The following is a 26,606-nucleotide window of genomic DNA, read 5'->3' on the forward strand; positions in this document are numbered from 1 at the left end:
ATGAAATCCCAAGACTTCCGCAAGGCCCTCTGCAACCTGGAGAGTTTATCTGAAAAAGTCCTTGTCACCCATCCAGATCTCAGAGTAAGTGTGCCCTCTCTGGAGAAGCATCGGATCACTGCCTTTCCCTTACTGCTCCCATCCAGAGCTGCAAATACCCTCAACCCTTAATGCTTTCTTCTATCACCACCAGGCAGCTCCAGGGTGACACAATTTCCATGACCCTCTCTAAACAAAAGAATATAAAATTAAAAACATGAAATGAGATGCAAAACTGAACATTACTTGTGAGAAAAATCATGTCAGACTACAAAATTTTAAAAACTTAGAAAACACAATCGATCCAAAAACAGAAAGAAGTTTATTCATAAACTTCTTTTAAGATATAAAGTCCTTGCCTAAATATTGTATTAGGTTAGTTAACTGCCTGATACCTTTAGAATACCTCTCCTCTGTGCCTCCCAACTCATTGATTGCATACGATTTATCATCTGTTCATAAGACAATGATATCGCAATATCATTTTCCACAGAGAAAGGAGAAATATAATTTATTCCCTTTTTGACACAGTTAACCAATATTGTTTTATTATTTATGATTGGACTTCATAAAACATGCTACATTCCACAAACTCACTGTATTGCTACAAACAGATAAATTCTGATAAATTCTATTTCACATGATTCCCAACCAAAAAACAATACATGGTGTGTTTATAACTATATATCAGGGGTCTCAAACTCATTTTCACCAGGGGCCACATCAGCCTTGCGGTTGCCTTTAAAGGGCTGAATGTAATTTTTGGACTGTATAAATGTAATGACTCCTTAACAGTTAAGCAAGAGCTCAGCATTGCCACTGGGTAGAAACAAGGTGTGGGGCTAGATAAAACAAGATAGAGAGTGGGATTTGGCTTAAGGCCTTGAGTTTGCCACCTGTGTTGTATATGATAGATTTTCCTAGATATCAATGAAAATCAAAACTTTTGCGTACAGTTTTACACATTGAATGACTAGAAGTTTCCACAGATTAGCTCCTGCCTGGCTCCATTTGGTTCCGATCTTGACTTTGCCTCCATCCTTGTTCTTTTAGTGGTGGGACTGAGGAACAGAGTGACACCATGCTACAAACACTGGCTCACACATCACAATGTCAGGTGAGTTGCCGCAGTAGGTAATACAAGTGTTCCCAAAGCCACATCTGCACCAAGATGATTAGCAACAGCTTAACTATACATGGAAGTGACTATAAAACACATAAATACAACCTGCTAAACCTAAGCCAAATATATCTTCAACTCAGTTTTCCTTTATCCAAATCCAAAAAGTCCCTGCTCCTAGTCTTATGCTTCATGAGACAAGGGAAAGTAAAATGCAGAGAAAGTCAGGGTGGGGAGAACTTGCCTCCAAGCACAGTTAAAACAGCTAATATCTTCAAATTTTACAAAAACATATGACCATGAGAACACATGGCTGGGGCTTTGGAACAATCCCAGCAAGGGAGAGTTGTGAAGCTCAAGCTTCATTAACTTGGGAGGAAATCCATTTCTAATCACTGCACTTACCAGATTGTATATTAATTAATTATATGTCTGTTTCCCCCTCCAGACTCTAAACTTCTCACAGATAGGATAACGTTCTCGTCATCTTTGTATCCCCGTACTTAACAACGTCTGCCGTACCATACATGTGTTACCTGAGTTGAGCTGAGATGGCAGAGAAGCCAGAGCATTTAATGTTAATTTAATATCTTTTAAGACATTAAGTCCTTGTTTGCCATAGAAAGAAAAGCATATCAATGTCAATGTGTTTAAGGAAAGGTAGCTGACAAAACATAAGTTTAATAAGGAAAAAAACTACATATTGACCAAAAACATCATGGGAGAATTATGAATTTCAAGCTGCATTACCAAAAGTCAGAGTTTGCCCCTCTGGCCAGAGTACTAAATAGTGTGTCAGCCTAGCAAAATGGCATGTGCCCAAACCAAAGACAACAGAGCGAAGAAAGGAATCACAAAACAGTTGTACCCGAGATCTGGTAAATGTTTCCATGCATTTTCATTACATTGCCAGCCTATTTATTCATTCAGCAGGTGTTTCGTGAGTTCCTGCTTGCTATATGCCAAGCACCGCATCCTGGGGCCTAAGGGACCACAACATGAGTCAGATCAGACAAGTCCCCCATCACATGGAGCAGAGAGGCTTATGGAGGAGACAGACATTAATTGAATTATCACACTAATAGCAGGATAATTACAAACCAAGATAAGTGCTGAGAAGGAAAGAAACCAGATTCCAAGAGAGCATAAATGAAGCGGTACAACCTGCATTGGTTAGAGATAGCTTCCTTAGAAACAAACAGTTGAGCTGTGGTTCGAAGATGAAAAAGAATTAATTAGTGGAAGAGGATTGGCAGGAAGAGGGAAATCTAGACAGAGGAAGAGAACATGCAGGCTGTCCTGGGGAGTAGGAACTAGAGGCTATCAATTGCTTTTCCAAACCTACTCTCTACCTTCTCTGCCTGCTCTGTACCCCAAAAGGTTCACCTCCATGTGTCAGGCAGGTGCTCTGGCCTCTGAATTCTGCGAACTTTTAGTCACTTGTATAAGGATCTTAGTCTTGTTTCTTCTCCCTGTAGGGCCCAGGGTTGGCAATCACTGTGATGTTCTCCAGTTGGGTGGCCTCACCCCACAGCTACAGCAACGGTCATCTCAGAAACCTGTAATCATTCCTTCCCCTGGGACCTTCAGGAACCTGCACTCTTGGAACAGCTATGCAGTGCTTCATCGTCTCCAGCTGGTTTCCCTTAACCCTGCTTATCACTTTGTAAATAGTCCCTCTTAAAGCTCCTCAATCACACAGTTTGAATGTACCAGCTAGTTCCTGCTGGGAATGTGATAGGATACGTGTAAGAAACTAAAAGAAGACGGCTGTAGCATGAAATGCGTAGAGTGTGAGATGTGGCTGGAGGTCTCCTTAGAAGCCAGACTCCCTAGGATCTTCGAAGCCATTCTGAGCATTTGGATTTTTACTGTAAGAGCAGTGGACACACATTTAACTCTTTTAAGCAAAACAGACTTAATAGGGTTTGCTGTTTTTGTCTAAGCTAAACTACAGTAGGTAGTAAAATAAGTGAGAAGTGAGGAAATGAAGAAAACAAGGATCATCATTATTCCTAGGAATTTTGGCTTTTAAGGAAGGAAAGTTTTAGGGTAGCACCTAGAAAAAGGAAGAGGATTAATGGAGAATTTTATTAAAAGGTAAAAGTGAAGCCCTGGCTGGTGTAGCTCAGTTGATTGAGCACGGGCCTGCAAACCAGAGGATCTCGGTTTGATTCCCAGTCAGGGCACATGCCTGGGTTGCAGGCCAGTTCCCAGCAGGGGCCAGTTCCCAGCAGGGGACAAATGAGGGGCAACCATACATTGATATTTCTCTCCCTCTCTCCTTCCCTTCCCCTCTAAAAGATAAATAAATAAATAAATTGTTTTAAAGATTTAAAAAATAAAAATAAAATAAAAGGCAAAAGTGAAAGAGAATGGGGATGTTCCAGATAGAAAAATGCAATCAAATGTGAGTGGAAGAGATAGGAAAAAAGGTTTGTTCAGGAGAAAACGCAGACAATGGCCATAAACAGGAAGAGTGTTCCCTGTCCCATTCCCTGTCCAATGTAACTGGAGGGGATCATTGGAAATATAAGCCTTTCCTTTGCATGAGTGTTAGGTAGCATAAATTTCATGGTGGTGCTTTTCCTAGGTTTATAAGACAGAAGGAAAAGTCATTCATTGAGAATCAGAGAAAATGTTGAGATGATGGGTAGGGGTGCGGGGAGATCAGAGGTTTGATAACAATAGAGATGGTTTAAAATATTTATTTTTAAGAGTGCAAGGAAAACTTGGACCAGAAGATTATTGTGAGAATGTGGAGCAGTTTTGAGACTGCTTTTGAGTTTGACTACCAACATGGATAATCCCCTCCCCCGCTTTACTGTAAGCCAGCTAGGCCCAAGAGATTTAAGTGGACCCAGCCTGGACCTTGACCCTACAGGTAGACTTAAGAATGAGACTTGAGTTCTTGGTCCAAGGATGAGCATGTGCCCTAAGGTAGGCCCATCAGAGTACAGACTAAAACTTCCACTACCATTACCAGGAAGGATGTCCTTTCCCTCTCACTGCTGTTACAAGTACAAAAATAGTGTAAGCTTAGTTAAGGCTGCTAGATGTTACCTTGTCATCAAGCTGTAGAGAAAAGCAGAGCCCTTTGATACCGTGTGAAGGTCTAGATTCAGCAATGCTGCAAGCTTGACCAGACCTTTAGTTTTCCACTTAAGTAAGCCAGTACATTTTCACTTTTGCTTAAGCTAGCTTAAGATGCTTTTTGTCTGACTTATACATTAATTACACAGTAATCATAAATGTATAGCTCTACCAATCTCTCTCTTCACTTTCTCTAGAAGTGTCTCTCTGCTTGAATGGAAGCATAGAGAAATGTAGGTAGCTACCAGGATTTATATAAGGGAAGGGTTTTGGCAGGAAAATGCAACAATTTAAAAAAGGTATAAGAGAGCCAACAGAAGCCTCATGGCCAAGTTTATTTCTATAATCTACATGCCACATCTCATCAGCCTAAGGTTAGGATTGGAATTGGATGGCATATATATTCAAGGCTAAATCCCCATTGAGGAAAATCTAATCTGGTCACCTCACCCTGCCCCCAACTCTGCTCTCACTGGCCAAGGCAAGGAGGCTCTCGGCAATGCTGTCTTCACTGCAGACAAGGCTACTTCTGCAAAGACCTGCTACTGATATGAAAGAAGGAAGAATGGAACAGGGACTCAAAGGAGGTGGGGGGAATTAAAGAATATAAAATAAGTCTAAAAATAGTAAAAAGAACTCTGTTGTGTTTCCAGATATACCAAAAGCCACAGCCAGCAATTGCTGAAAACAAGACAAAGTGTGAAAGTTCATCTTTCCAACTGAATACTCTTCATAGCTTCTTATGGGAAAGCAGAGAAAAGTGCAGGAGGTCCATGAATCATCTACGCTTGTGCCTGGCAGGAAACTTCTAATAATTTATACATTCCATCTGGATGCAACTTAAAAGACTAATTACCAGTGATACCAACTAATACATAGTAAGATTAATGGATGAGGATCTTGAAAATGAGGCCAACAGGAGCCCCAGACTCAGCATGACTACAAGGAGACAAAAAGTTTTCCTTCCCCAGAAGCAGATGGTGTCTAGAGTTTCCAATTTGCTGCAAGTGAAAGGCAGTCCCCTTATTGGGTAAGTTATTTAAACTTCACTCCAAGATCAAGAATTTAATTTGGAATGTGACTTGTACTTTTGCATTATCACTTTTACCTTTTGAAACTAAGAACATAAAAAGGTTTCTGAAAGAAGGAAAGGCACTCTGGTCCACCATAGTTCCCACTTATAAGTAATTATTATTAATATTAATAATTTTACATAAAATCACACAAACCTTGAGGCTCCAAACTCCCTCAGTAGACATTATACATCAGGTAACTCTTGCCAAACCACAAAACTGGGGAAGTAATTAGCTAGTAAATCTCACTAGGAGAAAAAAAAATCATTTAATCAAAATAAAAGTTGAGCTTCTATACAGTATGTAATGACCTTTACCTGAAAGACCATATATTTTCCAATCCCATTTTCATACAAGATCCAATTTCCATTGCCCTTTGAAATCAAGGTCACCTTTGTACACAGATATAAATGGAAACTTGGAAGCAAATGAAGAGTTCTAGTTTTGTCCTAACTAGCTTTATGAATCATTGTCCATCCCTGAAAAACATATATACAGTCATTTTAAAATTATAAATAATTTGTCTCATAAATGCCCTTTTTACAATTAGGCTTTGCCTATTGTGCCTCTTTTAACTTATTTTGAGAATATTTTTTGTAATTAACAGCTGAAACTTTATTTCATCTTACACTGAAGATAGAGAATTTCTGTGATTTGACTAACATTATACTATTAGTAATCAGGATTTGTATAATCTTAGTGCATTATTCAGACCACTGAATCAGCTGTTCTCAAACTTTTTGGTTCCATATATACTTCCTTTTTTTTTTTAAATCTACAATATCCATGCCTTTTATTTAGTATTCCACTAACAGTGGACATACAAAAATTCTAAAATTCATCACATTTTTATATTCTTGCAAAACAATTTAGGCTGTACTCATATAATGAGAACTAGACAATTTCTTCATCCATAAAATGGAAACAACAATCTTAGGAGATAATGCAGAGAAACCACACAGTGCAGTGCATGACACACAGTGCTTCATAATCATAACAATTATCACAAACACTTTTGTTGTTTTTCCCCTTCCTTTGGTCCACTTTCCACATTTCCCCTCACCAGATCGAGTTATTCTGTCTTATTCGTACTGATCGCATACCTCCCAGCAACCCAGACAATTGTTATTCCATAATCATTTTTATTTACTTTCCTCATTTCTTTTTAACAAGTTCTCACATAATCTTTCTTTAGCTCCAAATCTTATTAATTATTGCCAAGCCCTCTTCTGTGCATAAATAATCTCCAAAGGTCTTTTGTAACTCTGTTCCTAAAGAACACTTGCTCTGTGTCACAACTGTCACACACGTGCCTTTAGGCTGCACCCCCTGGAAAGCCCAGTCATCCCCCTCCACCATAATCTACAACACTTATTAACTGCCCCCTCAATTCGTTCTTAAATTAGTAATCTATACACTTGAAGTCAGGTGCAAATTCATCTCCCATAAGTAGATTTTACATCCTTCCAACAGCAGCCCTGTCTCAGCCCTTGCCCTTTTGGTTTCCTACTTTCGTCCTGTTTAAAATGGAAAGGGAAGGGGTGCAGAGTTGCTGAATCAAAAGGAGGCAGCATCTAAGCCCTGTTCTGATTACAAGTGTCACGTTCTTTCTGAAATATTTCTGAGGAGCGAGAGAACAAGCAGATTTACAGGGTACATACTTCACTGGTTTTTATTTTGGTGGTGCGTGTAGATGAGAAAAGATTAAAAGCCCAAACAAACGTCTAAATCAACGTGCACGCCCCTGCAGTACATTTCCCGGACGCAGACACCATGGACAGCACTCTGCAAGGGAAAATAGTCCTTGGCCGGCTCCTCCCAGGAAATGGCAAAGGGAAAACATCCCAAAGAACTAGGAGGGAAGTTCCAAATTGTCAAAACTATATTTCATGAGACACAGTGATTCAATTTTTCATATGAGTTTTCTTTGATGTCTTAAGTACCAAAAACTAATTCAAGGGTTCAGATATAGTGTATTTCAAGGTGTGATTTATATGGAAGATTTAAGGGCCTGGGGTGTTATTTCTTCTAGAAATATGAGTCTAGAGAAAGAATAGTACAGTGATTAGAGAACAGCTTCATATCTCATGGTTCTGAATTCAAATCTCAGCTGAACAGTTTCCCACCAATGAAAACAGACAAGCCCCTAAGCATTATGCATGATACTTAACTCCTCAAACCTCTCTATGCATCATCTGTGGAATGAAGGAATTAACACTTTGCTCCTAGATTTACAGAGTGCAACTTACACAGGGTTATTTGCAATCATTAAACTAGTTGATAGCAATTCTTATATAAAATTTAGTTTTTAAAGAAAAATTGTGGTCATAAACAAAGAAACAGGTGCCTTGGATTTGAGCTCCTATTTAACTGAGAGTAATATGTGGGGCACAGGAGCCTGCCTAGGCTTTTCAAATGACACCCCACAAGAAGTAGCTCCTTTCCCCATCCCAGATCTAGTCTCCTTCTAGTATCTGTATCTGAATCACTGCTACTCACCCCTGGCATCCAACACTGCACCCCTCTCTTTTCTTTCCAACGGATGATACTTTTGACTTTGACACTGGTTTGTTTCAATGCTTAAAGGCTGAAGTTCACTGTATATGAAGCCACCTTTTGTATACAAAAGAACCCAGGACTGGGAATGCAAAGGAAAGATGTTTATTTCCAGAAGCTGGGAGTTATGTTGCAATAATGAGGGTCAGATTACATGTGTGATCAATTTGGCCTTTTGCATGTCAATTACCATATCACACTTAGATGTTTGATTGATGGCAAAATCCTATAGAGGGATGTTATTATGCTCATATTTTAATGTCTTAGGGGTCAGCATCTTGCACACAGATATCCACTGACAGATATTCAAATGCAGAATGGTTATTTTATCATTTTAAATGATTTAAGCCAATGAAAAGACACTGCATTTGTTTGCCCAATAGTCCATTGAAATGGAAACCCCTGAAAGTTTCTTCCCCTCTGGTATCAATTACAGAATATGAAAGGTACACTTCTGCTCGGCCTGCTCAGGATAATAAATCACTAAATTGGAAGCTTTGGTTACCTTGCTGATTTTGATAAGAAAATTAATAGAATTAGCAGCTTATCTGCCCAACCAGGAGATTCACATTATGAAAAAGAAGAGAAGGAAAAAAAGAAAGGGAAAAAAAGAAATAGAAAAAAAGAAATCTATTTTCTCTGGCCAGGGTTGCCTGTATTTCTTCCCAGTGACAGAAAGACAGTTTGGATAGTTTTTTGTGGCCCCCTGTGGTGATAAAGCTCTGCTGAAAACAATGCAAGAAGCACTATAAATTATTGTCTACTTGTTTTGTTTTCATGCATAATTAAAGCTGGACAAAGCCTACATTGGATTAGACATTACATAAGGCTGCATCAAGCAAAATCCAGCATTGGTTTTACTACTGGTAAACAAAAATTCTAAACAGCCCAAACTTGAAAACTGGTGAGACTGAGATCACATTCGAAAAGAGGATTTACTGTGCTGTGTTTTCTTGGTGAGGGGGTATTATAGTGCCTTTTTCTTTTTGTCTAAGGAAAGATAATTGTTTGCAATAAAGCTGCTGCTCTCAAAACAGAATGGAAAGACAAGAGTCATTTGTTTAAAAAAGATCCTTAGTAGCCTTCCCCTGCTTTTTTTTCTTTAATATATATGAAAATCTGTAATTATTGCTTTGAAGAACATTTTTCAGCAGCTGTAAAGGATAATGAGTCAATCACTGTGTGCTCCTTTTTTTCTTTTTTTTTTTTTTTCTTCAGCAGCTGCAGACCTACCCATTCAAAGCAATTAATTGACATTCGGTAAAGTGCTTCGAAAACTGAGAAGTGGCGCCTCCTAAATGCTAACTATTGTTCTTATTGTGGCTGCATCAGGAATTGGGGAAACCAGCCTGTCTCTAGACAGGCCTCAGAAGAACAGCGGTAATTCACCTGAAACTCCAAGGCCCCCCAAAGAAGATTCAGATTAACTGACCTTTTGAACACACATCAGAGGTTAATTACTAGAGATAACATCACTGGAAATTATGTATCCAGTGGTGAGCAGAGTAAAGCTTTAGCTCTTTGCTGCATTTATCATTCTCACACATTTATACCTGTGTCAGCTTGCACCACACTTTTTCTTAAAACACACTTTCCAAGCAACACATGTTAGAGAAGATAGTGCTTGTTTGAACAACTTGACTAAGTAAAGACTTTCATAGATCAACAGGCCAATTTAGAGAAGGTCTGGCATTGTGTTATTGTTTTGGGGTGGAAAATCACCTTACTAAACCAAAAAAATACTCTAGATGATCTCAATTGTCTCTTATTTTTTAGCAATATATTGATTTTGGAAAATGCTTGAGCATGAAATATTAGTATAATTTCTAACAGATTTCATTGTTTTCACTCCATATTTCAATTTTTTTAAATCTTTATTGATAGATACACCTCTGCTATCTGCATTATTAACAGTGTTGGTCATAAGAGGGGCTGGTCTGTTGACAATGTATGCTTCAAAGCACAAAATAAAAAAGAATCTTTATAAAGATATCTGACAGAGATAGCTACAATTGAAATATTATTTCTTGGGGCAATAACTCTAGAGATGAAGTCATAAACCTGCTGGCATCCATTGCTGTTAAGAAGAGCTATGGGTAGCAGAATTCTGTCCCAATCATAGACCAAGCACATGGATTGGTTTTCTTTTTTCTATCCTGAAAAGCAGCAGCTTGCTTTAAAATCCTTTGTTGCTAAGCAATTACTTGTTGACCACTCACTGCCTTTTCTTTGTGAAGAAATGAGAAAAATTACAGATGGTTAGCACCACCCAGCAATGCTTATACATACATTTTGAAACCGAAGCTAGATATTTGTGAGTCAAACAGTGAAATAAGTGAGTTTACATACATAACTCTGCAGTGGGGGGGGGGAATCACAGAATACTATGTGATAGCCATATATAAGGCAATCCATTGATTTTGATGCCATTAAAGCAAAAATTTCAATCCACATAATTTGTCTTTAAAACCCGCACCCAAACTTGGCACTCTCAATTTTTAAAAGATCATTTTTTTTTCCCCAAAGTGGATGGTTTCAATAAAGACTTTGAACACTGAGGAATTTACGGGTTTAAAAAAGGCTTTCTGACTGTCAATTTGATTGTCCAAACAAAAATGACAAAGCTTTGTAAAATGAAAGCAGTGACTCGTAGGCCCCTTTTCCCTGCCATCATAGCTGCCTCAAGTTTGGTAAACAGGGAAGAACAATTTCCCCCTAGTAGTGCAGAAGTGGCCAAAAGTGGCCGCTGAATGACCCTTCGAACTATGCACAGATTTAAGTGAAAAGTACAAGGAAATAATGTTAGAGTTCCTCCCATTCCAAATCACTTAGGAAACTACTGTAGCTTCCTAGAACAAGCACACTGCAACTGAGGATGTGCTTTTAGAACATTTATGTCCTTTCTCCTGACATACTTCACACTAGTGTCTCTTCTTCAAAGGGGTGGTTTTATTTAAAGTGTTTAACCTGGCCCTGGCTGGGTATCTCAGTTGGTTGGAACATCCTCCAGTACATCAAAAGGTTGTAGATTCAACCCTCTAGTCAGGGTGCATACAGGAGGCAACCAATCGATGTTTCTCTGTTACATCTCTCTCTCTCTCAAATCAGTAAATATATACTCTCAGTTGAGGAGTAAAAGTGAAAAAAATTAAAATAAAAAAATAAACTGCTAAACCTAAACAATTTTAACAGTGCCCTCTTCTATGGATTTATGGGACAGAAATGGTAGTTGCCTAACCAACTTTTCTTCCAATTAGAGCTGGGTTTTAGTTTAAACTGATGGAAATCAAGTCACATGATCATATAACCAAAAAAATGGGATTTGAGAGAAAGGATAGAAAACTAATTTTATTTTAAAATTAAGCTGGGGCCAGGCACTTTGCAGTGATAACCTGATGTCATCCTCACAAGTCTTCACAAGAGGAACTGTCGCCTGCATTTTAAAAAATTATAATTCTGTAATAACTATGTATGCTCTTATGTGGGTACTAAATTTATTGGGGTGATCTCCTTGTAAGTTATATTAATGTCTAATTACTATGCTATACCCCTGAAAAAATATTTTTTAATTTTAGAAAAACTAAGCTCATAGATACAGAGAACAGATTGCTGTTTGCCAGATGCAGGGTAGGGGGATGGGCAAAATGGATGAAGGGAATCAAAGGGTAAAAACTTCCAGTTATACAATAAATAAGTCTTGGGGATGTAATGTTCAACAGTGACTATAGTTAATAATATTGCTTTGTATATTTAAAAGTTGCTAGAAGGGTAGATTTTAAAAGTTCGTATCATAAAGAACAAACCGACAGTAACCAGAGGGGAGGGGGAGGCGGATAATGGGAGAAAGAAGGGGAAGGGTCATAAAGAAACATGTATAAAGGATCCACGGACAAAGCCAGAGAGGGCAAGGATTGAGGGTGGGAGTTGAGGGTGGGTGGGGTGGGGGCAGAAATGGAGGCAACTGTACTCAAACAGCAATAAAAATAATAATAAATAAAAGTTCTTATCACAAGAAAAAAATTGTAGCTATGTCAGGTAATGGGTGTTAACTAGACTCATTAGGGTGATCCTTTTTCAATATATACAAATATAAAAGTCATTATATTGTATACCTGAAACTAATAATATTATTTGTCAACTGTTCCTCAATAAATAAAAGGTTACCATCTGGAATATCTAAAGAAAATAAAAAGTGAGACATTTGCAGTTCCCAGATCAAGAATTTTGCCTGGGAAAGCACAGAGGTGGTTCTGTAAGTTGGATTTAGGACTGTGAGACTCCAGTGTGCATGCACTCCTGCTATGCAATGTAATCTCCCCGCCTGCTACAGACCAAACAACTTTTAAGTTAATTGCCCATAGAAATAGCTGTAAAATAAGAGACATCATGCACTGTTGTGGTTAAGGGACAATGGCCTCTGTCATGATTTCCTGCATAAAGAAAGAATATTGAACTTATTTTTAACTAACAAAGAAACAGCCAGTAGCTTGGCAGCTTCACCCAGGGGTCTGACTAATCACCTGAAACATTTTCCCAAAAAGCACCAAGTGAATTTGACCTCAGAAACAATCTTCATCCATTTCTGGATGAGCACACCTTGCAAGACTTAGCACATTTGTTCTGCACTAATAATAAAACTGGATTATACCTATTTGATTTAAGCAATAAAAAGCTAATCCTTCATAGAGCACAGTCTAATAAGTTCCTTTTTTTAACCATGAATCAGCTAATCTGCTGACTGAGGACTCACAAATGCCTACTGAAGACCACTTCTTACCTCATAATTTACTCCCGCCTCTGTCCATTGCCCACAGATGAACTCGAATCACACATAAAGCACGGTGAGTCTGTGCTCATAAATTTCAGTTGACCTATAATTGGTGATGCTAAAAAGTCAATACAACAGAACTAGATTCTTCTTTCATAAGCTCCAACATTTTCCAGGCTCACTAAAAACAAATAAACAAACAACTGTTCTAGTAACATGCACTGTGTCCAGAGGTAGGTCTTGTATGCATTACTGCATCTACCGTGAAAGGCATGGGAAAAATTTAGAGAGTGCTATCTGTGGCCTCAAAATCTCTATAAAGCAGAGCTAAATTTTAAAAAAGATTAAATAATCCTATTAAATTATCATGAAATTGTGAAGGATTTAATTTTGAATCGTGACTCTGGGCCCAGAATCTCTTTACCACACAAATAACAATGACTATCTTCAACGCTCTCCCACTGTCAGGCGACATTATGTTTTTAATACAGGACTGCTTGACCCTGATAGGGCTGCTCTCACATATAAATGAAGAGTTTTCTACTCAAACTTTATCTGAGTGCCACTTTTATAAACTGACTTGTGTCCCCCCAACATTTGCATACTGAAGTCTTAACCCCTAGTAGCTCAGAACGTGATCTTATTTGGAAGTAGAGTCTTTACAGAGATAATGAAGTTAAAATAAGTTCATTACAGTAACCTGCAATACGACTGGTGTCCTTATAAAAAGAGGACATGTGGACTTGGATACGGCACTCGGGCACTCGCATAGAGAAGGCAATGTGAGGAAGCACAGGGAGAAGATGGCCAGGTGATCAGCGTGATGCATCTACAAGTCGAGAAACGCCATGGATCACCAGCAAACACCAGAAGCTAGAGGAGGCAAGGAGGACCTTCTGTAGACCTGTTGGAGAGGTCATGGTTGTTTTGAGCCACTAAGCCCCAAGGGCTTTGTTGCAGCATCCCCAGGAAACTAACACAGCCACTGCACGGCTCCATTGCATCAATGCCTGTTTCTCCTGGGAAAAGAAAACATCGTTCCCGAGATTAAAACTAATTCCAACTCACGTACCAATGCAGATAAGTGGTTAGAGACTCCTGCAGTGCTGTGTTGAGAAAGGTTCAAACCCAAGATCAAAAAAAAAAGTCCATCCTGCTTACTTGAGGTGCAGGAGGGTGCACATTGATATTAAGCCACACACTGGCCATGGCTACATTAAACCTTTATCAGTTCGGTCATCAATACTAAGGTACAAATTATTTTCCCAGAGTCTTTTCAATATGGAGACTGCATGAGAAGGGAATTTGGAGGAGATGGTTTAAAGTAGGTTTAGATAAATAGATATTGCCCCCAGGAAAGCCCCAGGAAGAGCTCTGTGTGGCCTGGGAGTGCATGAGGACTGGAAGTCCAGAGGTCTGAAAACCTGTCCAGGAGAAAGGAGAAAGGACCACCTCTGTTACTGACATCACAGTTTTGTCCAGAGAGCCCTGCTGCTTCTCTCTCTCAGGCTGTTTCTCATGAATAGAGCCAGAAGGATTAGATTTCTGTCCAATGGCAGTGGTCTATTATAGAACACAAGGCAATATCTTTGTCACATTGTAATTTCCTATTAATTACTATAGTAATTAATATAATTGTGGCATTGCTGTGAGAAACTAGAAGATCTATGCTTATAAGGAAACAATTGCATAAAACATTATATTTCAAATCAGAGGATGAAATAGATATTCAATAAATAGTGGTGAGCCAATTTGCTAACCACCTAGAAAAAGGTAAGTCAGATCCTTACCTCGACTCAATATAGGACAGCAAATATGGATCTATGAAGAGTCTAAATGTTAAAAAGTCAAATTCATAAAAATACAGGTAAAACTATCCAATATTTTTATAATCTTGGTTTGGGAAGGCCTTCCTAAGAAAGACTCAGAAACCAAAAGTAAATAGACTGATAGATTTAACCAGCAGCAAAATTAAATACTTCTAAGATTAAAACAATGCTATTTTAAAAATGTGAAAAGATAAATGGCACACTGGAAAAAAATAGTAAATATGTAAATCTAAATGAACACTGACTCTGAAAACAATTATAGTAAAACAATAATAATATCCTCTACAGTTCAAAATACTCCTGGCTTGTATGGCTCAGTTGGTTGGAGCATCATCTCATACACCAAAAGGCTGAAGGCTCAATTCCAAGTTAGGGGCCATGCCTAGGCTATGGGTTCAATGCCCAGTCAGGGCACATATGGCAGGCAACCCATTGATGTCCCCCACCCCCTCTCTCTCTATCTCTCCCCCAACCTTTCTAAAAGCAATAAAAAAAATGTCCTTGTATGGCATTACTACATGATAATAATAGCAAACAAGAAAATGAAAAAATCTTATAACTGCTTCTTATGTTCAAAAAATTAAGTACAGACTGGGAACATAATTAAAGACCAACTGAATTTTAGAGATGAGCACTACAATGTCTTTGAGGAACACACATCAGATGTGATCAATAGCCACAGATAAGGTAGGATAAAAGATTAATTTGAATACATTCTAATACTAACATTCCAAAATAAAACACGCAGAGAAAAAAATTCCAAAAGGAAAGAAAAGAACATCCATGTGTTGTGGGACAACTTCAAGCAGACTAACAAATATGTGACTGGGGTCCCACAAGGAAAAAAAAAGGAGAAAAGAGAAAGAAAAAAATATTTGAAAAAACAATGATCAAATATTTTCTAAATTTAATGAAAATTATAAACCTATAGGTCAAAGAAGCTCAAAGAAACACAAGCAGAAGAAATAGGAGGAGAACCATGGTAAAGCACATTATAATCAAATTGCTTAACACCAGTGTGATAAAGAGAAAATTTTGGTATCACCTCACATTTGTCAGAATGGCTATCATCAATAAATCAACAAACAACAAATGTTCGCGAGGATGTGGGTAAAGGTACCTCTCACCCAGTGTTGGTATGAATGCAGCCACTATGGAAAAGATTCCTCAAAAAATTAAAAATGGGACTTCATCATGACCCAGTAAATCTACTCCTAGGTATACATGTGAAGAAACTCAAAACAATAATTCATAGGAATATGTGCACCCCTATGTTCATTGCAGCATTATTTACAATAGCCAAAGTATGGAAGTATCCTGAGTATCCATAGATAGAAGTTTGAATAAAGAAAATGTGGTACAATTTACATAATAGAATTCTATGCAGCAGAAAGAAAGAGGGAGATCCTACCCTTTGCAACAGCATGGATGGAACTAGAAAGCATTATGCTGAGTGAAATAATCCAAGCAGTGAAAGACAAATACCATATGATCTCACCTTAGCAGAAACCTAAATAACAAAACAAACAAGCAAGCAAAATATAACCAAAGACACTGAAATAGAGAGAGCAGGCTGACAGGGACCAGAGGGGAGAAGGGAGGGAATTTTAGGGGAAAAGGGGAAGGATTCACAGGAACAAGTATAAAGGACACATGGACAAAAAGGTAACAGGGTGGAAATGGGAGGGAGGTAGGGAGCACTTGGGGGGGGTGGGCTGGGATGGGGTAAAAGACAAAAAACTGTACTTGGACAATAATTAAATTAAAAATATATAAAAGTAAAAAAATATAAATATATGTGGTACATGTGTAGAATGGACTATTACTAGGCCATAAACAAGAATAAAATCTGCCCTGGCTGATGTAGCTCAGTGGATTGCTCATGGGCCTGTGAACCAAAGGATGGTGGTTTGATTCCCCGTCAGGGCACATGCCTGGGCTGCAGGCTAGTTCCCAGTAGGGAAAGACGACCATACATTGATATTTCTCTCCCTCTCTTCTTCCCTTCCCCCTCTAAAGATAAATAAATAAAATCTATTTTTTAAAAAAATGAAATTCTAACATTTGCAACAACATGGATAAACCTAGAGGCCATTTTCCATGGATGGTGTGGCTCAGCAGACTTAGCGCCAGCCTGTGAACCAAAGGGTCACCTGTTTGATTTCCAGTCTAGGGCACCTGCCTGGGCTGTGAACCAGGTCCCCAGTAAGGGGCATACGACAGGCAACCACACATTAATGTTTCTCTCCCTCTCTTTCTCCCTCCCTTCCCCTCTCTAAAAAAAATAATTAATATGCTTTAAAAATTAAAAAATAAAATAAATTAAAAATTAATAAATATTTTTAAAAATCTAGAGGGTATTCTACTAAGTAAAATAAGTCAGACAGAGAATGACAAATACCACATGGCCTCATTTACATGTGGGGTGTAAACTACAGTGTAGGGAATATAGTCAATAATGCTGTAGCAACTCTATGGTGCCAGGTGGCTTCTAGACCCATCAGCAGAGATCATTTCATAAGTTATACAAATGTCCAGTCAGTATTCTGTACACTTGAAACTAATATCATATTGAATGTCAACTGTAATTGAAAAATTTTAAGAAGAAAAAATACCAAAATAAAAAATAATTAAAAGCAGCCAGATTGTAAAAGACATGTTACATACAGAAAAGAACAGTGAAAAGGATGACAGCATATTTCTCATATACAAACAATGCAAGCAAGAAACAATGGAACAACATGCTTAAAAAGAAAAAAATACTATTAATCTAGAATTCTATACCAAGGAAAAAATAGCTTTCAAAAAGGAAGGCAAAGTAAGATTTAAAAACATAAAATCAATGAATAAATTAATCATGGGCAGACCCACATTATGAGAAATGCTAAAGGATATGCTTTAGGCAGAAGGCAAATAATGCCAGATGGAAATATGGATCCACACAAATGAAAACACTGAAAGTGATGCCTACATTAGGAAACATATAACTTTTTTATTATTGATATCTCTTTAAAAAATAATTTGTGGCTCCAAACGAATAAAGCATTCCTTTTTAGGGTGATGAAAATGGTCTGAAATAGCTAGTGGTGAGGATTCTACAACCTTAAGAATGTACTAAAAACTACTGACTTGTACACCTTAAAATGGTGAGTTTTATGGTATGTGATTGCACCTCAATACAAACAATAAACATTTTCCATAATTGACTAAACAAAATAACACTGTATACAGGATTTATAACATATGTAAAAGAAAAATACCTGATAATAATAGATGTTAATTCTCCCCCAAATTGATCCACAGACTTGAAGCATTACCATTCAAAATTCCAGCAGGGTATTTTTGTAGAACTTGACAAGCAGACTTCAAATTCACGTAAAATGCAAAGGACCTAGAAAAGCCAAAAACAACTTTGAAAAGGAAGGGCAAAGTTGAAGAAGTATACATCCACCAGAATACAAAAAATTTAAAGATTAAAGATACCCATTATTGACAAAAATATAGAGTAATCAAAACTCTCAAGGTACTTTTGGAAGTGTTCACTCCATACTCTGCAATTCAATGTGCCCACTCCTATCCATGTACAAACAGGCATGCATACATGTGTGCACTAAGAGGCATGTGCAGGCATGTTCAAAGCAGCATTCATCATAATAACTAAAAACTGCAAACAACCAATTATTCATCAGCAGTAGAATAGATAAATGGTAATAGATTCATACAACAGATTTCTAATCAACTAAAATGAATGACATGGATAAATCTCAAACACAACTTTGAAAGGGATCAGACATGCCTTATAAATAATTCTGTAAAATTCAAAATTAGGCAAAACTAATCCATGGTGCTAACAGATGCTTGCTAAGATGGAAAAGTACAGGGAGAAGCAAGGAAGCTATTATCATCAAAAAAAAAAAAAAAAACCCAGCAGGATTTCAGTCACCTCTAGTGGGAAAGGAAAGGAAAGGGAAGGGAAGGGAAGGGAAGGGAGGGAGGGGAAGGGAGGGAAGGGGAAGGGAAGGGAAGGGAAGGGAAGGGAAGGGAAGGGAAGGAAGGGAAGGAAGGGAAGGGAAGGGAAGGGAAGGGAAGGGGGAAGGGGAAGGGGAAGGGGAAGGGGAAGGGGAAGGGAAGGGGAAGGGAAGGGAAGGGGAAGGGGAAGAATGGGCTCCCAAGGGAACTTGTATGGTACTGGCAGTGCTCACTTTCTTGATTTAGATAATGGTGACATGGCATTCATTTTGTAACAATTCATTAATTTTTTACATTTTGTTTTAAACACATTTTCACAAGTGAGGTAATTGAGATCTGTCTGGAAAACATCCAACCATTGTTCATAGAACAGGAATGGTTTGTGCAACATCAATGTAACCTGGTAGCCAAGGAGAGTGGACTGGAATGCACATTCATGAACAGCGACGACTTCACTGTACTGGTCAGTGGGGATGGTAGATGCCATTGAGTGAGCACGTGTACTGTGTGGCCATCGCATTCAAAATGACTAGAGAAACAAATCTGCATCAAATTTTGTATTAAGTTTGACATTTCTCTTTGGAAACTATTCAGATGATTCAGAAGTTTCCAGCTATGGGCAACTGGTGATTGGCAGCTTCATCATGACAACATGCCCACTCATGTATCATGTCTTATGCAGAGTTTTTTGGTGAAACATCAAGTCACCTGGGTGACACAGACCCCCTAGAGCCCAGATTTAGGACCCTGTGACTTCTGGCTTTTCCCAAAACAAAAATCACCTGTGAAAGGGAAGAGATTTCAGACCCTTGATGAAATTCAGGAAAATATGACAGGGCAGCCAATAGTGATTGGGAGGAGGACTGTGTGATGTCCCAAGGTGCCTACTTTAAAGGGGACTAAGGCATCATTATCCTATGTGCAATTTTTCTTGTATATTCTTCAAGAAATATCTCTATTTTTCATATTACATGGCTGGATACTTGGGGGCAGGGAGATCCCTTTGTTTTCATTGTAGTGGAATTTGAGTTGTGGCTATCACTCTCTTTGCTCCAAATAGCCTATAACATCCTATTCTATATAATCTATACTATGTGAGTGATTTTAAAATAGCCATGTATTATTTTGGATTAAAAGCAATTAACTTATGAAACAGGGAAATGAAAGATTCTGGGATTTGGGGAAGTGAATAACAGTGAATTAAATGAATAAAAATTTAATCAAAAAGGAAGAAATTGCTCCTATTCTCAACCAGCTTAAAACCTTCAGAAGAGTGGTAGTAAAGAATAAATTCTCATGCCTTTCTTTATTCACTCAAAAGCTCTTAGGCTCCTTCCAGGAGTATAATGTAAATATGAGTAAGAGAATTGATTTTTTATCAAACATACAAGAATAAATCAGATGAGTTCTATTCCCTTAGAGGTATTCATCTCAGAAAGTTAGACACTTTTTCCAATGATGTTTTATTAACACAAACATTTTGGCATGCCTCTTGAAGATTTGCTTTCAGCTGTGGCATTCTTTTAATAACCTGAAAGATGGTAAATTCACTGTATGAAAATAAACTGAGAAAGTTATTTGAATCCATGCCTGATAAATAGCATAAATGAACTTGTTCAGAGTACATTGATTTAATCCAAAAAATGAAGTATGGCTGTAAAAAAAAAATGGAAGTAGTCTTAAAACAAATTCCCAAAGAAAAGTTTTTTCCAAAAACTAGTTTGAGCAAGGACAGCATTATTGAAATAAGTGTTTTGATCCTTAGTAGCCATTTTGGAGACAGGTATGTGTTCCACTCACTTACTGAACACATGCTCATGGAGTCCATCTGTATGGCAGCACCATTCCAGACCCTCCGGGATGCAGCAGGGAACAAAGATGGGGGCAGAAAACCCTGTCCTCAAGTAGCCAGTTTGAATATATGGAATATTCAAATTCCATATATTTGCTTATTAGGAATTTACCACAAAATCAACAGTTACACTTTTACTTTCTGAATCTGTGTGTATAATGATTGTGATGAACATTTCTGCGTCACCTTTACCGTATTTTTGGCATTATGGGTCATCAGGACTTAGCATTATAAGTCCTTAGGTGGCAGATCAGTATTTAAATCTTGGGTAACACGTGATATATATATATGCAGATGATAAACATCCAAACTACTTTTCCAATGGAAAATCCAGTTGCGTATATTTCACTGCAGAGCTTTTAGTAAAGAAATAGAGTTGATACTAAAACAATGTGTGTTGATTTGTTTTGGTTTGACAACAATAACTTTAAAAATTTACTAATGCATTCATAAAAATAAGGCTATGGTCAGTTCCACGGAGCCTGGCAGGAAAGATTTGGTCAAGCAGGCCCCCCCCCCCATGCTGCTGAATTCGTATGGAGAGGATTTTCCAAGGTGCCTAAAGAAGATGGCACCACACTAATCTAGCAGCTCACAGCTCAGCACCTGAAATCCCTCAGGTCAGCTGGAAACAGGGTGTCAGCATCTGGAAATAAGTGGCCACACACACACCTCCGGCTCTGAAAAGGACGTTGGTGAAATATCAGAAATATACTAGCTGAAATCTCAGAATTGAGGAGTCAGAATTTGGGGAGTCCATTTCCCCCACCCTTTGCCCCACAGTGGCCACCACCAGCACCTCATCCTGCCTAATCCTACCTCATCAAAAGCCTTCCGTTCCATTTTTTAAATGGATGGAAATATCTCTGCTAAACATTCAAACACCCAGCCTCTCTGTAGAGGCGCAGAGTTTTATCAGCATTATTAGCGGTGCATTTTAATGAAATCTGCCATGAGGAGGAAATCAGTAAGAACATAGTGCTCCGCTGCCACCAGAGGGTGAGTGCTTATCAGGTCCCAGGGCCTCCAGGGCCTCCAGGGCCTCCAGGGCCTGGAAGACGGCAGGGGGAGGAGGGGCAGGGGTGCACGGTGGCTGAGGCTGCCCCGCCTCTGGGCTGGCTCGGTCCTGGGCCTTTCTCCCCTCCCTGCCTGTCCTGCTTCCTGTACCCCTAGTCTAAGCGCTTTGTTTTTTTATTCTATTACAGTCGTCTTGATTTTTTCCCCTTTGCCCTCCTCCACCCAGCTCCCCCATCACAGTCAATCCCCCACCCATGTCCATGGGTCATTCATACATTTCTTCCACTAGTCTAAGTGCGTTTTAATTAGTCTTCTTGACTTCCCCAATTTGACTACAGCCATCCCTGCTCCTAGCAATCAGCATGTCACCTGGCAAACTCCTCACCTTGTCTTTGCCCAGACCAGGCCCACCCGCATCCACAGAATATGTTAAATGCTCCTGAATATCCAGCAACTCCATAGGTTCTGTTCTCATTTGTCCCTGTTCTCCTGGCTCAATTCTTTTGTGCTTTTGAGAGGCAAGTTCCTGCAGAACCTTATGGCTACTTATCTGGCATGACTACTCCTTGCCTCGTCTCCAGGATATTTCAACAGTGTGGATGCTTAGAAATATAGACATGTATATGTAAGATACATACAGAAAGAATTTGGAATTAATTTTTAAAGTCACCTGCAGTGGTTTTGTAAGGGAATACTTTCTTTTCACATCTTTAATTTATTATTTATTATTTAATGTATTTAGTTGTTTTGTGATTACAAATGTTATTTGTAATTTATTTGTTAAAAACTAAAAATGCTTTTTATTCTGGAGGAAGAAAATTAAGAGACAGACACCTGAGATGGAGACCGAGCATGAACCTGGGGGCTTTCCCCCCTCGGAAGCCCTTCCCTGGCGTCCCAGGAGTCCTTGACCACTTCACCACCTTGCCACCTCCCACCCGCCCCCTGGGGCCATGCCCCACATTCTAACACCCAACAGAGCCCCGGAATTGCAGCAGGTAAAGCCTGGAGTAGGGAGGCCTCTGTTGGAAGAGTTCAGCTGAGTCTTCTCAGTAGGTAAGAAACACGCACACACAGACTGCTAGTTCCTTAAAAGCAGAAGCCCTGTCTGTCAGGTATAAATCATTTTTCTTGGTATTCTCCCCAATTCACGGGACAGTAGATACTCTGCAATTCTGAGTGATGAAAGAACTGATTAATGAATGCTAAAAGAATGAGTGAATGATGAAAATTAAAGAATATGCCGCTGATTCCATTTAACAAATATTTATTAAGCACCTAATACTATGCATACAGCAGGCACTGTACTGGGAGCAGTCCTTGCCACTGAGGAGCTTACACTTCACTGGGGAACCAGACAAGGAGTAATGTCAGTGTACTGGGGTAAGTGCCCTGGATGCTGTCAGAACACAGAAGGAAGGGTCTAGACAGAGTAGGGCAGAAAGGGGAAAGGAGAGGAGAGGAAGACTGTAAACTAAGATTCCTTTCTACTGCATAAAAATTAATGTCAGAGTGGTGAAACAATAAGGATCAAGAAGTAAGGAAAGAGTCCTGGCTGGTGTGGCTCAGTGGTTGAGTGCCGGCCTGAGAACCAAATGGCTGCTGGTTCAATTTCCAGTCTCGGGCACGTGTCTGGGTCTCCAGTGAGGGGCACGTGAGATTGTTTAAAGTATTCTTAATAATTACATCTACAATTGTCCAAAGGTTTTCTTTAACAGTGCAGTAATGTTTACTTTTTTTCATTTTTTAAAAATATATTTTGAGCCCTGGCTGGTGTAGCTCAGTGGATTGAGCGTAGGTCTGTGAACCAGAGTAGCACAGTTTGATTCCCAATCAGGGCACATGCCTGGGCTGCGGGCTAGTTCCCAGCAGGGAATGCACAAGAGACAACCATACATTGATATTTCTCTCCCTCTCTCCTTCCCTTTCCCCTCTAAAGATAAATAAATAAAATCTTTAAAAAAAAGCTACAATGTCATACCACTTCCCACAGGTCAGAATGGCCATCACAAACAAATCAACAAACAACAAGTGTTGACAAGAATGTAAAGAAAAGGGAACCCTAGTGCACTGTTGGTGGAGGTACAGCCACCGTGGAAAACAGTATGGAATTTCCTCAAAAAACTAAAAATGGAACTACCTTTTGACTCAGCAATTCTACTGCTGGCATTATACCCTAAAAATCCTGAAATACCAATTCAAAAAACTTATGCACCCCAATGTTCATAGCAGCACAATTTACAATAGCCAAGTGCTGGAAGCAACCTAAGTGCCCGTCAGTAAATGAGTGGATCAAGAAACTATGATACATTTACACAATGGAATACTATGCAGCAGAAAGAAAGAAGGAGCTCCTACCCTTGCGACACAGCATGGATGGAACTGGAAAGTATTGTGCTAAGTGATATAAGCCAGGCGGTGAAAGCCAAATACTATCTGATCTCACCTATAAGTGGCACCTAATCAACAAAACAAACAAGCAAGCAAAATAGAACCAGAGACACTGAAATAAAGAACAAACTGACAGTAACCAGAGGGGAGGGGGGAGAGGGATAACAGGGAAAAAAAGGGGGAGGGTCATCAAGGAACATGTATAAAAGACCCATGGACAAACCAAGGCAGAGAGGATTGAGGATGGGAGATGGGGGTTGGCGGGGTAGGGGGGAGTGGTGGGGGGGAAATGGAGACAACTATACTTGAACAACAATAAAAAAGAATTTAGAAAAATAAAATGAAGCCCTGGCTGGTATAGCTCAGTGGATTGAGCACGGGCCTGTGAACCAGAGGATCGCGGTTCGATTCCCAGTCAGGGCACATGCCTGGGTTGCAGGCAGGTTCCCTGCAGGCCAGTTCCCTGCAGGGGATGCACTAGAGGCAACCATACATTGATGTTTCTCTCCCTCTCTCCTTCCCTTCCCCTCTAAAAATAAATAAATAACTCTTTTAAAAAAAATAATAAAATGAGCTGTTGGACCACGGTATCTTAGTCCTTACTGGTGTGTCAATGCACAATAGTGAGCCTATAATAAAAAAAAAAACATAGGTGAACTCTAGAAATGGGCTACTTTGAAAAAGAGGAAACATTTTTTTGAATGTGAAAACAATTTAGAGTTTTAGATGCTACCAGAATAAATGCTTTAAGATTAAAGGAAAAGTCACAATTTCACTACCAAATATAAAGCAACAACAAATCAACCAAAGTGATTTTTATGTTTGGAAATAAAATTGACAGAAGAAGGTTCTTAGAATGTGTACCCTTGTTGTAGTAACTGGTACCCAAAGACAAAGTTCCTTTTAGCAAACAGAAATGTTAATATAGGTACCTTTGAATGTTCTACTGACAATTTAATTTACAAAATAACTAAGTATACAGTCAACCTTTCAACTTGGATAAGAGTAAGTGAAGACAAATCTGTCAGTGGCTTAAGTTTTTATGTATAAAACTATAGACAAGGAAGAAAGAATATAAATTCTCTAGCAAACTAAATAAATAAGACTTGGCCATGAAAATGTAAAGGGAGATTTCTAGCAACCAGTGACAGGAAGGCTGGTAAAAGTAGTAAGATTGCCTCTTGTAAAGAAATTTTCTGTATAACCTTATAGCTCTAAATAAAAAGAAGATAAAGAGAGAGAGATAAAGAGTTAAAATAACACAAGTTTGTTTAAATAGTAAAAACTTAGAGATAAACAAAATATCTAACAATAAGGAATTGGATAAATGCATATGCAAACCATTGAAATAAGTATTTTGATCTGCATTATGAACAGGTAGAGACCTCAGTACTAATCATATAAGAAGCGAAACTGAGCGCTGGGGCGCCCTGCCACCAGCCCTGAGACTGGACCCCGCCTCATACACACTGTCCCATGCTGGGAGGCAACCAGAGGTACAGCGTCCTGAGGCTGGACACGGGCAACTTCTCCCGGGGCTCAGAGTATTGTACCCACAATAAAAGGATTACCAATGTTGTCTACAAGGCACCCAACAACGAACTGATCTGCACCAAGACCCTCGTAAGGAACTGCACGGGGCTCACTGACAGCACACGGTGGTGCGAGTCCCACTGGGCACCGCTCCTGGGCTGCAAAAAAGGGGCCAAGCTGACTCCTGAGGAGGAAGAGACCTTAAATAAAAAACGAGGAAAGAAAATCCAGAAGAAATATGATAAGAGAAAAAAAAAAGCCACAATCAGCCATCCTCTCGAGGAGCAGTTCCGGAACCACAAGCTACTTGCATGTGTCCTTTAAGACCAGGCCTCTGGGGCAGAGCCGATGGCCACCGGCTGGAGAGCAGCGAGCGGGAGCTCTGCCTGCAGAAAACCACGTCCCAGGCAGGCAAAGAAATCTGCTCCCCTCCTTTCTTAGGTCATGTAATAAAGGTGTCTATTGTGAAAAAGAAATATTAAATATATTATATATATGATCCAACTTTCCTCATAAGTCTATAAAAATTACTGTTGTGGGAATGGGTTGAAGAGAGACTGAAGGATTAGACCAAAATATTTAGTGAGTGTATCTCTGAGAAGGAATGCTTCTCCATGTTTTCTGTATGTTTATACTGTGTGCATATTGCTTTCATAATTAGGAAAATGAAATTGTGGTAGATGACCAGCTGCTTCCACATCCAGTCACCCCTTCTTCCTTGATAAAATGTTCTAGGTGGGCTCATTTCTGGCCAACGAGCAGCCCCAAACAGGCTCCCAGCCGCATCAAAGTGGCCTGGTGACTGAGCTCTGGCTGAGACACCAGTGGACATGTTGCATAGCACTTCTAGGAGGGAGAGGACTTCTCTAAGAATGGGAGCAATGCATGGCATAGCGGGAAAGAGGGGCCTGGGTGTCTGACGATGCGGAGCCACTCTCCAAGTCCCGGACCCACCGCCCACTTCTAGGATTCTTTTACATGCAAGAAAAATAACATTCATCTTAATTTAAGCCATTATTTTTCAAATCTTTGTGGCTCATAGCTGAATGTAACCCTAGCTCTTATAAAAGGATCTATTTTAAGAAAGTAAAAATAAGCAAGCAAAATATAACCAAAGACACTGAAATAGAGAACAGGGGAACAGTGACCAGAGGGGAGAAGGAAGGGAATTTCAGGGGGAAAGGGAGAAGGATTTATAGGAACAAGTAGAAAGGACACATGGACAACAACTAAGGGGGGTGGAAATGGGAGGGAGGTGGGGAGCACTGGGCGGGGTGGGCTGGGATGGGAGTAAAAGACAGAAAACTATACTTGAACAATAATTAAATTCTAAAAAATTACTTAAAAAAAGAAAGAAAAAATAAGA

General features: G+C 39.2%; 1 pseudogene; it reads left to right on the forward strand.

The window, feature by feature from the left end:
- LOC119041638 (40S ribosomal protein S8-like) lies at positions 1-25,722 on the forward strand (annotated as a pseudogene).
- The last annotated feature ends 884 nt before the right edge of the window (positions 25,723-26,606 follow it).

The sequence above is a fragment of the Artibeus jamaicensis genome, unplaced genomic scaffold (assembly GCF_021234435.1).
Source record: "Artibeus jamaicensis isolate MK-2021 breed Jamaican fruit bat unplaced genomic scaffold, CSHL_Jam_final contig_233, whole genome shotgun sequence".
Taxonomy (NCBI): domain Eukaryota; kingdom Metazoa; phylum Chordata; class Mammalia; order Chiroptera; family Phyllostomidae; genus Artibeus; species Artibeus jamaicensis.